The sequence below is a fragment of the Aristolochia californica genome, unplaced genomic scaffold, assembly GCF_029961685.1.
Source record: "Aristolochia californica isolate CCGP_79_NKW_82.1479 unplaced genomic scaffold, dmAriCali1.0.hap1 SCAF_3, whole genome shotgun sequence".
NCBI lineage: Eukaryota > Viridiplantae > Streptophyta > Magnoliopsida > Piperales > Aristolochiaceae > Aristolochia > Aristolochia californica.
In genome coordinates, this window is record NW_027181992.1 from 16,347,491 (window position 1) to 16,363,457 (window position 15,967).

Sequence of the window (15,967 nt, forward strand, 5' to 3'; positions counted from 1 at the left end):
ATGCTCGGCCAGGAGGAAAGCTCATTTTTTTTATGTTCCTAACGAGTTGCTATGAAAGGTAGGATACCCACAACAATGTTGAGCTTGCTAGAGCAAGCTGCTCTCTTTTCTTGATCACGGCAAAGAGGGTTTGGCCCTCTTTGTTGCTGCTCTAGCTAAGATTGCAATCCTTCTTTCTAAATTAACTTGAAACATGAGTTTGGAATAGATTATTACCTCTTCTTTGTAGTTGTGATCAGCTCCCACGTTGCACCAGGACTGGTCAAGGTCTGAGGATGAAGATCCTCACTTTTCTGCTCGATAAAGGAGGAATTGAAACCTCTCTTGCTACTGCTGTCGAGAAGGAGGACAGACCTTCTCTTTGGGCTCAGAAAAGGGGCAGGAAGCTCTCCTTCTTACTTGGGATGCTGGTGATGGAAGATGGATGAAGATGGATGGCAATGGAGGGTGAAGGATATGTTGGATTTTTGGAGTAAACCCTAAACTCGAGATCAAGAGATGATCTCAGCCTATTTACACTAGGTTATTCTTAAATCTCAAAGCTTACCTATTTCATTCATTCTTTCCTTTAAATAGATCATGTCATGGAGTTTTAGGGTTAGGGTTACAATAATTCCCATAATGCCCCTACATATAAAAATAATTAGAAATAAATCCTACTTAAAACAATATAAGAAATAAATCCTGCTCAAAGTAATATAAGAAATAAATCCTATTGAGTGAGTTGTTGTTGCCTCCTTCGTTGTGTGACTCGGTGTGCTATTGAGTCCACAACATCTGCCTCCCCCCTGGAGAAAGAGTTGTCCTCAAGCTCAAAAGCTGGGTAGACTTGTTTGAAGATGTTCACATGTTCCTATGTTGCAGTGTCGGGGTCAGTGTCTGTCCATTGAATGAGAATCTCCCAATCGTCATTGGTCAGCCGAGCACGTAACACCGCAGTAGGGTTAAGAATAACCTCACCATTATCAACCGGTGGTAGGAATGGAGTGGATGTAGGCTGCGTCCCGGAATGTGGCTTCAAAAGAGAGACATGAAACACATCATGAAGTTTGGCCGTGTCCGGTAATTTGAGTTGATAGGCAACTGGTCCCACGCGTCGAAGAATGGGAAACGACCCAAAAAATCTGGGAGAGAGCTTATGTCGTGGAGGTCCTGCAAGAGACTGCTGGCGGTAGGGCTGGAGTTGTAGCCACACATAATCCCCAACCTCAAAAGAGACCTCACGGTGGCCTTTGTAGTAGACATTCTTCATCCGAGCTTGGGTGCGTCGTAGCCGTTCTGTGATATTCTGTAGCAGCAGATCCTAGTCCATGAGTGCCTGATCAATCGCATCCATGTGGGTGGACCCTGGGTTGTACGAGAGAAGGCGAGGTGGATCCCGGTCATATATAACCCGAAAAGGAGTGGATTGCAAGGCAAAGTGGAACGACGTGTTGTAACAGTATTCGGCCCACGGAAGCCATTGAACCCATTGCCACGGACGATCACCCACCAAGCACCGTAGATACATCTCGATGGTGTAGTTTACCACCTCTGTCTACCCATCTGTCTGTGGATGATAGGTGGAGGAGAACTTCAATTTAGTCCCACTCAAGCGAAAAAGTTCCCGCCAAAAGGTGCTTGTGAAAATTGCATCTCTATCACGCACAATGGATTCTGGAATGCCATGTAAGCAAACTATCTGGTCCAGGAAAGTCTGAGCAATCCGTGTTGCTGTATAAGGATGAGCCAGTGGTATAAAATGTCCGTACTTGGAGAATCTATCAACCACCACAAAAAGTATGGATTTGTCGGAGGACATGGGTAGACCTCCACAAATTCCATCTAATGTCGACCCAAACCTACGTAGGAAGGGCCAGAGGTTGGAGAAGACCAGCTGGACTCAAGTGCTCGGATTTTTTGCGCTGTCAGACCTGATAGTCGCCTCATAAGTCGCAATAGAGGGTTTCATGGCTTGCCAGTTAAAATCAGCTCGAATTTTGTGCAAGGTCTTCTGTATCCCCTCGTGTGTACTGTCATGGTAGGCCGAGAGAATAGCTGGAATCAACTCGGACTCAGGTGGAAGGAAAAGCCGCTGCTTGTAATAAATAAGTGAATCTTGGATGGACCACTTCAAATTCATTGTCCCTTCCAAAATTTTCTGATGAAGTTTCTGCAGTGCAGGGTCAGTGGCATGTGCATCTCTCACCAAGTCCAGGATGAGAAATCTCGGCTGGCTGATCGAATAGACCGACTGTTGATCCTCAAAACACCGTGACAAGGCATCTGTCACCTTATTTAATCTCCCCGCACGATATTCCACCCACAAGTCGAACCCCAACAACTTATTGATCCAGTGATGCTGTGGCGACGTCGTCAAACGTTGTTCTAGTAGGAATTTAAGGCTATAGTGATCCGTGCGCATGAGAAAAGCCCGGCCCCAGAGATAAGGCCTCTAATGTTGGACCGGCTTGGCTAACCCAATCAATTCGCACTCATAGGCTGCCAGCTTGTGATGGTGGACTGCCAACTATCTGCTAAAATTTGCAATAGGATGGCCCCAACTGCTATAAAACGGCCCCAATGCCCACGCCCAAAGCATCGTACTCTACCACGAACAATTCGTCAAAGTTGGGAAGTTGTAATACTGGTGCGGATGCGAGGGAAGCTGAGTGCCGCAAACGACTTGGTGGCCTCCTCATTCCAAATAAAGGAATTTTTCTTGAGCAGACTAGTCAATGGTGCTACCATCGGCCCATAGTTTTGAATAAATTTACGGTAGTAGCCCGCAAGACCCAAAAAACCCCGTAATGCAGAACAAGACTATGGCTTCGGCCACTTGTGAATAACTCGGATCTTCTCGAGATCCACCGTAACCCCCTCATGTGAGATAATGTGTCCCAGATACCCCATATGTGAAGCCGCAAAAGAACACTTGGAATGTTTTAAATAGAGCTGATGTGCTCATAACAAGTCGAAAACAATCCTCAAGTGTGCCAAGTGCTCCTCAACCGACTTGCTATATATAAGAATATCAACAAAAAACACAAGAACAAATTTTTGAAGATAGGGGATAAATACCTTGTTCATCAAAGCTTGAAAAGTGGAGGGTGCATTGGATAACCTGAACAACATGACAACGAACTCAAAGTGGACATGATGCGTGCGGAACGCCGTCTTCTCGATATCAGAGGGGTGCATCCGGACCTGATGGTATCCCAAATAGAGGTCGAGTTTAGTGAATAACCACGACCCATGTAACTCATCCAGGAGCTCATCCACTACTGGAATCGAAAACTTGTCTTTCACTGTCTGCACGTTCAACTCCCAATAATCCACGCCAAACCTCCATGTCCCATTATGTTTCTTCACAAGTAAGACGGGTGACGAGAATGGGGAGTGATTGGGATGAATAAGACCATGTTTCAACATCTCCTGGCACAGACTCTCTATCTCGTCCTTCTGAAGGTGTGGGTAACAGTATGGTTGCACGACCACTACCTCAGATCCTGGTTTTAGACAGATCCTGTGTCACAGTGCCTCAGGGGAGGCAAACTCGAAGGCTCCTGGAAGAGGTCAGAGAACTCCTCAACCAGACCATCACTAGTACTGTCAGGCTGTTCCTGTGTCAGCAAAGTGTGCATGCGGTGGGCCCTGTCCACTTGACAGCCCTGTAAGAGCACCCAAAAAGTCCCACAGAATGGACCCCAACGTTTGTAACCATTTAATGCCTAATACAATATCAAATCCCGTCAGGGGAATAACAAAAAAATTCAGCATTAAACGAAGTAGAGCCAATGGAAAAAGTTACCGCCTTACTAATCCCATAGCTAGGGACCTTCTCGCCATTGCCCACTGAGACGGTGGCTGTCAGATGAGTGTGTATCTAGAGCTGGAGGTGCTGTGCGGCTGTCAAACTCAAAAAATTGTGTGTACTCCCCAAGTCAACTAGTCCCACCAATTCTCGGTCGATGACATGAGCTCGGACTTACATTGTGTTAGGCGATTTCTGCCCAGTAATAGCATGCAAGGATATCTCCGGTGGTTCCTCCTCGATAATATCCTCTGGCTCCTCTGGATGCTCTGAATCCTCCACCTCGAGCCAAAACAATCATTTACATTGGTGCCCCACCCGATACTGCTCATCGTAGTTATAACATAAATTTTTGGACCGCCTTTCTGCCATCTCCGCACTCATTAATTTTTTGATAAAGTTCGGTAGGGAATTACCAGGGCGGGGATCGGCTACCCGAGTCGTAGTCGGAGTGTGTCTGGAGGATGGTGCTACTGGAGATGCTCCTTCAGATGAAGTATAGCGGTGCCCTTGCCACGTGGAGGAAGTGTTCCTCTCACCCGACCAACTCGGCTTACATTGCTGCAACTGTTGTCGTTGTTCCATTGCTCGGGCCATATTCATTGCATGATCTAAATCCGTAGGCATAAGGAGTTCTACCTCTAGACGTAAATACTCATTGCGACCCGATGTGAATAGGGAGACCTGTTGGTCAACCAATACCCTCTCACCAGCACGATCCAACTTTTCCTGGAACAGTTTTTGATATTGTTCCACCGAACCAATTTGTCGCAATAGGACTAACTCCCCTAGGGGGTTACTGTTGGCGGGAGGGCCAAATCTAACTGTGCATAGATTTTTAAATTCTCCCCAAGTCATCCCTGGTCTTTCTTTTTCTACTTGAGTAACCCATAACATAGCTTCATCTGTCATATGGAAAGAGGCTAGTTGCACCTTATCCCATTCAGTAGTCCCTTGGTTCAAATTTTTTTTCACATCTATGCAACAAAATTAAGGGATCAACTGAACCATTGAAAGAGGGGGACTCTAACTTGGTGTACTTTGGAACTGTGCTTCCATGTTGGGGTCCTTGGACAACAGTACGCCCAGGCCACTGCTCCCCTCTTCTGTGATATGGTTGAGCAACCTCTCTCACCTCTAGGCTTTGATGTCTCTCTGCCTTCAGCTCAGTTAGCATGCTGATGACTCGGCTCATCTCTTCTTCCAAACCACAAACCTTCCCCAACACTGGTTGTGTTGTTTCAAGGCTATCTTCTATCTTTTGTATCCTGATTTGGATTTCTTCATTGCTGAGAGTATCCCCCATGTTACCCTGCTCTGATACCATGTTGTTACAGTCCCGAGTCATGGATCGAGTAACACGGGGTGGAACTTGAGACTTCAGCACTTAGAATTAAAGCTCACTTCACGTCAAGGGTCTGTATGTGAGTCTTTCTCTTGACTAGTGCTCGGCCAGGAGGAAAGCTCCTTTTTTGATGGTCCTAACGAGTTGCTGAGAAAGGTAGGATACCCCACAACAATGCTGAGCTTGCTAGAGCAAGCTGCTCTCTTTTTTTATCACGACAAAGAGGGTTTGGCCCTCTTTGCTGCTGCTCTAGCTAAGATTGCAATCCTTCTTTTTGAATTAACTTGAAATACGAGTTTGGAATAGATTATTACCTCTTCTTTGCTGCTATGATCAACTCCCTCTTTTTTGATGGTCCTAACGAGTTGCACCAGGACTGCTCAAGGCCTGAGGATGAAGATCCTCATTTTTCTGCTTGATAAGGGAGGAATTGAGGCCTCTCTTGCTACTGCTACCGAGAAGGAGGACAAACCTTCTCCTTGGGCTCGGAAAAGGGTCAGGAAGCTCCCCTTCTTACTTGGGATGCTGGTGATGGAAGATGGATGAAGATGGATGACAATGAAGGGTGAAGGATATGTTGAATTTTTGGACTAAACCCTAAACTCGAGATCAAGAGGTGATCTCAGCTTGTTTACACTAGGTTATTCTAAAATCTCAAAACTTACCTATTTCATTCATTCTTTCCTTTAAATAGATCACGTCATGGAGTTTTAGGGTTAGGGTTACAATAATTCCCATAATGCCCCTACATATAAAAGTAATTAAAAATAACTCCTACTTAAAAAAATATAAGAAATAAATCCTACTCAAAGTAAGATAAGAAATAAATCCTATTGAGTGAGTTGTTGTTGCCTCCTTCGTAGTGTGACTCGGTGTGCTATTGAGTCCACAACAGATGACCAGTATGTCCAGGGTCACATATGCAAAAAATTGTTCGGTGTAATTCTCTGTGTTGATTCTGAGGACATACTACCCGAGGAAGACATTGTTGAGACAGACCAGGAGGGCCCAACTATTTTACTCCATGCCCTGACTGGCCTGCGCAGTTCCAACACAATGCAAGTTCGGGCACAGTTGCACCTTCTACAGTTACTAGCCTTAGTTGACTCGGGCAACACGCATAACTTCATCAGTCAGCTAGTGGCAGAATAGTTTGGGTTAGTAATCCAGCAAAACACAGGCCTCTCAGTCTCAGTGGCCAATGGGGCCAAAATCGCCAGTGTGGGTATCTCTACAGCCACCCCCTTTTCTATTGAGGGCCACTCCTTTATTGCCAATTTCTTTGTGATTCCTCTGACATGATTTGATTTGGTACTCGGAGTTAAATGGCTCCAAATGCTGGGGCCTATTTTATGGGATTTTTCAGGCCCAGACCATGACCTTCACAGAGGCCTAGCGTCAGATAACCTTGCATGGCACACATGCTACTGTGCCTTGCATACTTCAGGCAGTTCAGGTCCAGAGCACTGAGCGCTGTAAGTTATTTCAATTACTTACAGACTTTGAAGATTTATTTCAGGCACCTTCTGTTCTTTCGTCTATTCGCCACTGTGATCGCCGCATTCGATTGCATATCAGGACTGAACTTGTGGTGGTTCGGCCTTATCATTACCCCCACTTACAGAAGGATGAAATTGAGTGCCAGTGCCAAAATATGCTCATCTAAGGAATTATTCAGCCTAGCAGGTCTCTTTTCTCATCGCCGGTGTTACTGGTAAAAAAGCATGACAAGTCGTGGAGGTTTTGTGTGGGCTGCAGGCAACTCAATGCTCACACAATTAAAGACAAATGTCCCATTCCAGTGGTGGAGGAGCTGCTAGATGAGTTACATGGCGCCACTATATTTACCAAGCTGGACTTGAAGTCAGGTTATCATCAGATTCAAGTTCATCCTTCAGATGTGGAGAAGACCGTGTTCCGCATGCACCATGGTCATTTTGAGTTCCTCTTCATGCCCTTTGGTCTCTCCAATGTGCCATCCACGTTCCAGGCCCTCATGAATGAGGTATTTAGCTCTCTCTTGCGGAAATATGTTCTTGTTTTTTTTTATGATATATTGGTGTATAACAAACACTGGGACGAGCACCTTAAGCACCTTCACTAGGTATTTACTCTTCTCCACTCCCATCATTTGGTTTTAAACAAGTCCAAATGTTCTATGGGTACCTCCGAGGTGGCATACTTGGGCCATGTTATTTTAGTAGTTGGGGTGAAGGTTGACCAGAGCAAGATTCAGGCCGTCACAGACTGGCCTCCTCCTACCTCCATCACAGCGTTAAGGGGATTTTTGGGCCTCGCTAGGTATTACAGAAAATTTATCCGCAGCTATGGCCAGATTGCAGCGCCGCTCCACAATCTCCTCAATAAAAATGCTTTCACCTGGTCCGAGACAGCGAATCATTCCTTTCAACAGTTGAAGGAAGCATTTTCTTCAGTGCCAGTTTGCAGCTCCCAGATTTTGATGAGTCATTTGTAGTGGAATGTGATGCTTCGGTCGGAGGTAAAGGTGCAGTGTTATAGCAACAAGGCCACCCGAACGCTTATTTCAACCGACAGCTTGGCCCACACCATCACAAACTAGCGGCTTATAAAAGGGAATTAATCGGTTTACCAAAAGTAAAACAACATTGGCGGCCTTATCTCTGGGGGCGCCCATTTCTTATTCGAATCGATCATTGTAGCCTGAAGTATCTTCTTGAGCAGCGTCTCACTACCTCCCCTCAGCAGCATTGGTTGAGTAAGCTGATGGGGTTTGACTTTACAGTTGAGTATAAACCTGGCAGTTTGAATGTAGGGGCTGATGCCTTGTCTCGTCGAGACGTTCCAGAGCCACACTTACATGCTATCAATTAGCCCAAAGTTCTTTTGCTTGATTCTATACGGGAGGAGACACAACAACATCTGGAACTCATTGCATTATATCATGATATTCAGCAGGTGACATCGGATATCCATTAGACGATCCAGGATCGTCTTATCTTGTTCAGGAACATGATTTTTCTGCACCACACCTCGCCACTTATTCCCAGTATGGTAGCCTCTTTCCATGATAGTACACATGAGGGCAGACAGAAAACATATTTCCGCCTCAGTAGAGATTTTTATTGGAATGGTATGAAAAGCAGTGTAACAGATTATGTGGCGGCTTGTCAGACTTGTCAATGGAACAAAGCCGAATCATTAAGTCCAGCGGGGTTGCTCCAACCACTTCAACTACCATCATAGATATGGTCAGATATTTCCATGGAATTCATTGATGGCCTTCCCGCCCCTTTCGCTAAATCCGTTATATTTGTTGAGGTTGACCGCTTCTCCAAGTATGGCCATTTCCTCCCTTTGGCACATCCCTACACAGTCGCTCACGTGGCTCAGATCTTCATGGATAACATTGTCCAGTTACATGGGATGCTTGCGTTCATTACCAGTGACAGGGACACCATCTTTACCAGTACTTTCTGGAAAGAACTATTCAAGCTGCAAGACACGAAATTGGCATTCTCTTCCGCCTATCATCCACAGACTGATGGACAGACCGAGGTAGATAACAGGACCATTGAGATGTATCTCCATTGTTTTGTGGGGGACTCACCTAAAAGGAGGGTTAATTGGCTGGCATGGGCAGAGTTCATTTATAATATATCATACCACAACGCCCTCAGCACTACTCCATTCAAGGTAGTATATGGCAGAGATCCGCCTTGGCTTTTGTCGTATGAACCAGGTACATCCAAGGTAGCCACCTTGGACCAGGCTTTAGCAGAAAGGGACGCCATGCTCAGTGAGGTGCGCACTCATCTCCAAGAGGCCCAACATGCTATGAAACTATCTTATGATAAGAAGCACCGGGAAGTGTTCTTCTCTCCCGGGGATTATGTGTGGCTATGTCTCCAACATTACAGGAAACTTTCACTAACCGCCTCCAAACGTCACAAACTCTCCCCAAAATATTATTGTCTCTTTCAGGTGATGGACCGCACTAGGAAAGTCGCCTACCGCTTGTAGCTTCCACCAAAAGCCAAGATCTACAACGTGTTTCACGTCTCCCAATTGAAGGCCTTCCAGGGAGACTCCCCATTGCTACACACCCCTCTGCCACTGCTACATGAAGGTCGGGTCTTTTCTACTCCGGCACAGGTGTTGTAGGCTCACCACATTCAGGGCGATTGGGAGGTTCTAGTGCAGTGGGCTGATGGTGACCCCAATGACACTACATGGGAGCCCTTAGACGCTTTTAGGACTCTCTACCCCTCTTTCGAGCTTGAGGACAAGCTCTTTCTCCAGGAGGGGGGTGATGTTATGGACTCCATAGCATCCCGAGTTATCAACAGGCTAGGAATTAAATTATTTCCCTTTCCATGTATGTTAAAGTTGGTTTGGATGTAATTTGGCGTGAACCAATTGACCCATGGGTCTAAGTTGTATTTTTGTCCCCAAACATATTTATTGAGATCGAAAGTTGAATGAAGGCAAACATTGAGTAAATTAATTTTAGCCAGGTCGGATTCTCCCTCAGAGGTCCAGGTCGAGCTTCCTTCAAAGCTCAATCCATTCCATTTCGATTCCACCATTACAAGTTCAAATAAAAGAAGTTCTCTTCCAGCGTCAATAGTCAATCTAGAGGGAAGAGAGGGAAGAAGGATGACGAGATCCATGGCCCAGGAAGATCCCAACAGAGACTCTACTTAGTGTATTTATCGCTGAATAATTACTTTTTACTTTGAAATCAATTGCATACCAACAAAAGAACCTATTGTAGCAAGATTTCCCACTTTGGTTCCTCATTTTGTGGACCTTTGCATTTTCAAGTACACTAGGATGTTTATTTTAAATCATTATGCACTTGCATAATCTTTGTTGAACTCTTACTCAATTACATTAAAATCTTTTACTTATAGTCAATGGTTTGAGCAATTATTTGATTGATTTGGTTCCATCTTGTAAATACACTAAAGATATATAGGATAAATTTGAATGATTACTTTAGGGACATTGAGTATAACTCTTCTCACTCTAAGTACACAACTAGGCACTTATAATTGATTGGTGATGTCCTCTCAAATAGAGATGATGAATTTGAGAGTTGACGTGATGAGGACCAAACATGGGGGAATTATTAGCATTATTAGATGAGTCAAGAATTTCCCTCAAAAGACAGATAAAAGAAAATGAGAAACTTAATGTGCAGCTCACTAAGTTGGAAAAGGAAATTGAGTCTTTGTGAAATTAGAGTTCCTCAAAAATTAGAAAAATTTAGATGAGAAAATGATATGCTTATTTTTGACTGTCAAAAGGTTAAGGCTACTCCTCAACCTCTTTTTAGATGAGCAATAAGTATGAAAGCATCTGTGAATGGACTTTATAATTTCAAGAAAAAAATGAGCTATCGAAGTCTCAAAATAGCTAGAAGAAAGAAAATCATGAGATTTTCCATGCCCTAGAGAGAGTTGCTCTAAGAAAATCTTTTTCCCAAAAAAAAAGTATTCTGGTTTGAAGAAGAGGAATTGAGAAAAGAAAGAGTTAAGGGTAAACATAGGACTGATATGGCAAAAGTCACCATGTTTGTCATTGCATACATGCCACTATTGTGGTCACCACGGTTACAACAACTTTTAGTGCTCAATAAGAAAGTGTTAGCTAAGTGGGGTGAAGCAAGTCTAAACTATTGTCAAAGAACTTAATTTTGAATTTCAAGAATTTTTAAATTTGTGAAAAATTGAAATACTTTAGTGTTGAATTTAGGATCCCGTGGTAAGGTCCTCGAGTAAAGGATGAGAATGAGGAGAGGAAGAAGAAGAGGAGAAGAAATGAGAGGAAGAAAGAAGAAAAGAGCAAGAGAAAGACGGCTAGAGAGAGATGGAGCTCGAGAGAGCTTGGGAGAAGAGAGAAAGGCTAGGGACGAATTCGAGAGAAGAGGGGAGACTTAATGATCTACCCCTTGCCTTGAACCTCTATTTATAGTTTATGAAAGAAGGTTACTGTTATGGTCCTGGATCTAACACAAGGATTCGTTGTTAAGGTTCTAGTTCGGCCATGGGGAATTGTAGAACAACATGGCAGAATTGTAGAGAGACAGGAGAGGAAGTTGAAAATCAATCGAAAACCTTAGAGCTCGTTGAGGAGACCTCCAAGCCTGTTTAACCTAAATTTAACCTAAAATCAATGCTTCCCTTCCTCATTGCTCTCACCCCTTAAATAGGGTTCACCCTGTTAGGGTTTAAGATAAAATATTACAAAAATACCTCTGTCAATAAAATATTCCAAAAATTTCCCTATAAATAAAATATTCCAAAAATACCCTATGGCCTAAAACTGAAATAAATAAAGTAAAAGAAAGAGAAAGAATAAAATAATAATTTTATTGTGTTCATAAAATTACACCCCCCTAGAAGAATGAGCTTGTCCTCAAGCTCGAAAGTAGGGTCTGTAGGCCGACGTCTCCACCTGTTCCCAAGTGGCATCCGCGATAGCTATATCCGCCCTCTGGACGCCCAAAATTGGAGCATTCCCTCTAGGATTTTTTTTTTTTGTTTTGTCAACTGTAGGAAAGCGTGTCGAATGTCGCTACATCTCGCCCAACAACAACGCTGCCCTCCCTCAGTCTGAGACTAGTGTGAAAGAGCCCCTCACGGTGGCCCCCCAATGGCAAAGTTGCACAGCATGGCAGCAACAACATCATGACCAGCTGATAGATGCCAGATTTTGACATGAGAACTAGGTTAATTATAATAGAATAGCCCTTATAATTGTGTTATAGGTGGCTATTTATCGATTTTCAAATGAAACGTGCATTTATTGAATTTGGCATTAATCACTGCTTATATTGCATATTTTTCTCTCCTGAATTATATTTCATTGCTTTTACGGTTTATTTCTTCCTTAAATGATTTTTATGGATTCAATTATGGAATTTTAGGAGAATTTTGTGTGGAGAAGGTGATATTTAAAAAAATGCCATTAGTGAAAGGGAGAGGTATTTTTAGGGCAAAATCGTTTTGAGGAAAGGGGGAGAGAAGAGAGCTCGAGAGAGTCTCAAGCCCATCGCCTACTAAAAGAAGAGAGACACGAGAGGGCTCCCACCAGCCGTCGTTTAGCTGCGCACCACCGTCGTCCATCGCCGTTTGGCAATCGAGAACAGACCCGAGGAGAGCTCGAGAGAGTCTCCATCGCGGCGAGTTCGACACTGCCATTTTTTGCTCACCAGGCCTAGAGGTGACTCGAGAGGGCTCCTCTGACGCCGATTCCACATTCCAACCATCCTCTGGCATCGATTATGCATTTCCGAGCACTTCCCGAGCCTAGTTCGACTCCGGTCGAGACTCGAGAGAGCCGGTAAGAGGATTTCGCTTCCATTCCGTCTTTCGCCGCATCACCTCCCTCGGGGGATTTCGATTACTCTTTGCCAGAGTCGTCTCCACTTCCGGCCGCTCGCTCTTGCAACCCAAAGTCCTTAATTTTTGGAAATCGTAGCAACCGTGAGAAAGGAATTGCTGCCTGAGCAAGAGGAAGAAGAAGGGGAGTAATCTGTCATTTTGTAATTTAATTAGTTTTCTATAGTTTGAACTTAGGTTTTGAATGCTTATTAAATTTGATTTGAGAATTGATGTTTATCGAATATTTTTTTTCCGAATTTTTTGAGTAATTAGCTAGTTAGGGCAGAATTGTAATTTAGGTTGGTATTATAATCTGATCTCTATCCTTAACTCTAGGCGCCCGAGAGGGGCTAGACGCAAGGATTGAGAATCCGGATTCGTGGTTATGTGGCACTCGAGAGAGGCACAAATCATGGTAAAATTCAGAGTTGATGTTTCCTGTTGTGTAAGTAGTTAATTAGATCATTGCTTGATAATTTAGGATAAAATCAGTGTTTAGTTCAGATTAATTCATCATATTTGGTTAGTTTAGTTGACTGAAGAATACACAAAATTCAGTCCTCCCTGTGGATATGACCCTCGCTTGCCGCTAGATTACATGAACGATTCGTAAGCTTGCGAGGTATAAAAGCCGATGTAATTAAATTTCACATCAAGTTTTTGGCGTCGTTGCTGGGGAGCCATGTATTAAGTGTATTTCTTTGTTCTCCATGGTCTTAGGTTAGATTTATTTTTCTGCTTTCATAATTTTATATTTTTGTTTTATCTTGATGATTTTGTGTGGAGTTATTTTTATTTCTTCTAGTTAGTTCGTATTTTCAGTAGTTAGTTTGTTAGCATAATTTGATAGTTAGTTTTGTTTATTTTTGTGTTTTTATGCACGGGCGCCACTCCCTAGGTGAACCATTAGCTCCCTTTGTTGAAGAGGAAGAACATATTTGTAGGAAAACACCATAAGTCAAGTTAGGAGCTACCATGGCCAATTAGGGTGAACCATTACAGTTACCTGCAACAGGTGACCATAGAGCCATGAGGGATTATTCTATCCCATCCAACTTCACATCACCTTCTTGCATTATATTGCCACCCACTACTGCTGCCAGTTATGAGTTGAAACTGGGTGTGATCCAACTCCTCCCTACATTCTATGGGTTGGAGAAGGAGGACCCTTATTACCACATCAAGGAATTCTTAGATATCCGTGCGACTTTCAAATTCCAGAATTTCTCAGATGACTCTATCCAGTTAAGACTTTTCCATTTTCATTTAAGGATATGGCCAAGTCTAGTCTTAATTCCTTAGAGGTGGGCAACATTACTTATGGGACACATTAGTCACGAAATTTTTGTCCAAGTACTTTCCCATTCAGAGAACTACATCCCTCAGGAGAGAAATCTCCAACTTTATGCAGCAGGAGGGTGAACACTTTTATGAGGCTTGGGAGAAATGGAAGGATTTGTCTGCATCATGGGTTTGAGAAATGGCATTTAGTGCAATACTTTTATCAAGGTCTTACACCCCAGGTTACATCCATGGTAGATGCAAACGAGTGGTGGGAGTTTGATGGGTAAGAGTGCTAGTGAGGCGTGGGACTTCTTTGAAACGTTGAGTGATCAATCTTAGCAATGGGGTTTGTCATTTAATGTTGATAGGAGATCCCACAAAGCCAAAAGAGAGGGTCTCTACGAGGTTAGTGAAACACCCATGCTCATGGCCAAGATTGAGGGGTTGACTAGAAAAATTGATGCCCTTATGGTGTCCAAGAGTTCACCTGCTCCTAACCCATCAACTGTCTGTGCCATATGCTCTAGTTCATCTCATCCCATACAAATGTGTCCATCTAGTTCATCCTACCCAGAGCTCATTGAGGACTTGAATGCAGTCCATAATTTCCATAGACCAAACCGGAACGATCCTTTTTCGGGAACATATAATCTGGGTTGGGCTAGGCACCCAAATTTCTCATGGTCCAAGGGCCCACAGGTTGGGGGTCCTTCAGGGTTTACTCAACCCCAAGCTCCGTGCCCACACTTCACTCAACAGCCATTGATTTCACAAAAACCTTCACTTGAGGATACACTTCAATTATTCATGCAGAATACACAGTTCTCCATTGCTAAACTTGAAATGCAAGTGAGTCAGTTGGCCAGGCACATGAGTGAACAGGCACAAAATAGACTCCTGAGTCAAACCATTCCTAACCCCAAAAGCACACATGAGAGTGGGTCGAGTTCAAATCCCCACCACGAGCAAGCCAAAGCCATAACCACCCTTAGGAGTGGTCGTGAGTTGAACAATGGGGTAGGGACCACTAAGTCTAAGGAGTCAAAGAATGACAATGGGGACACATCATTGAGTGAAGAACCTCCAAATTCTCCACCAACAGCCAGGTAGATCCCAAACCAAGTCCCACCATCTCCTTATCCGCAGAGGTTATCGGGCCCACCTAGGAAAGGAGATAGCATGCATGAAACGTTGGAACGGTTTAGTAAGGTTCACATTAACATTCCACTTCTTGATGCTATTAGGCAAGTCCCTGCTTATGCCCGATTTATGAAAGACCTTTGTACACAGAAGAGAAACCAATATGTTAACAAAAAGGTCTTTCTTACTGAGAATGTAAGCTCAATTCTGAAGCACAACACTCCTCCTAAAGTTAAAGATCCTGGATGCCCCACAATTTCATGTGTCATTGGTGAACATACCATCCAAAGAGCTCTTCTTGACTTAGGGGCAAGTGTGAATTTGCTTCCTTTCTTTGTGTACCAGCAATTAGGTTTGGGGGAATTGAAGCCTACCCCCATCACACTTCAACTAGCTGACCATTCTATCAAGATACCACGAGGAATAGTTGAAGATGTTTTGATAAAAGTGGACTAATTTCTGTTCCTGATTGATTTCATTGTTCTTGATACAGAACCAGTAGTCAATGTGACCAACCAAATTCCTGTCATCCTAGGATGTCCCTTCTTAACCACATCTAATGTTGTCATTCATTGTAAAAGTGGTGAGTTGGAGTTGTCTTTTGGAAATTTTAAGGTCTCGTTGAATGTGTTTAACGCCGGTCACCATCCACTTGAGTCTAATGATTTGAGTCTTGCATTTAAGATAGTGACTGTTATGCTTGATGATGAATCTACTCTTGAATCTTTTGAGTCTTACATAACATCTTTAGACATGGACTATTTTGATGAGGAAACATATTTCCGAGAGGTTGACTCTTTACTCAGTTCTGTACCTCTGTTGGAGGAAGCTTATGAGGTTGTCACAACTGATCATCCATAGGATCTTCATCTTGACTTGGACAAACCTCTTGAAACTTCCAAGCTAGATCTTAAGACACTTCCTCCCACGTTGAAGTATGCGTTCTTGGTACCCATGAACTCATTGTCAATCATTATTGCCTCTGATTTGAGTACTGAGCAGGAGGAACAATTGACTAAAGTTTTACAAGCACAT

The 15,967-nt window shown here is 43.5% G+C and overlaps 1 pseudogene; it reads right to left on the reverse strand.

Annotated features, from left to right (window-relative positions):
* Positions 1–13,885: 13,885 nt before the first annotated feature.
* LOC137960715 (small nucleolar RNA R71) lies at positions 13,886–13,982 on the reverse strand (annotated as a pseudogene).
* Positions 13,983–15,967: the final 1,985 nt, after the last annotated feature.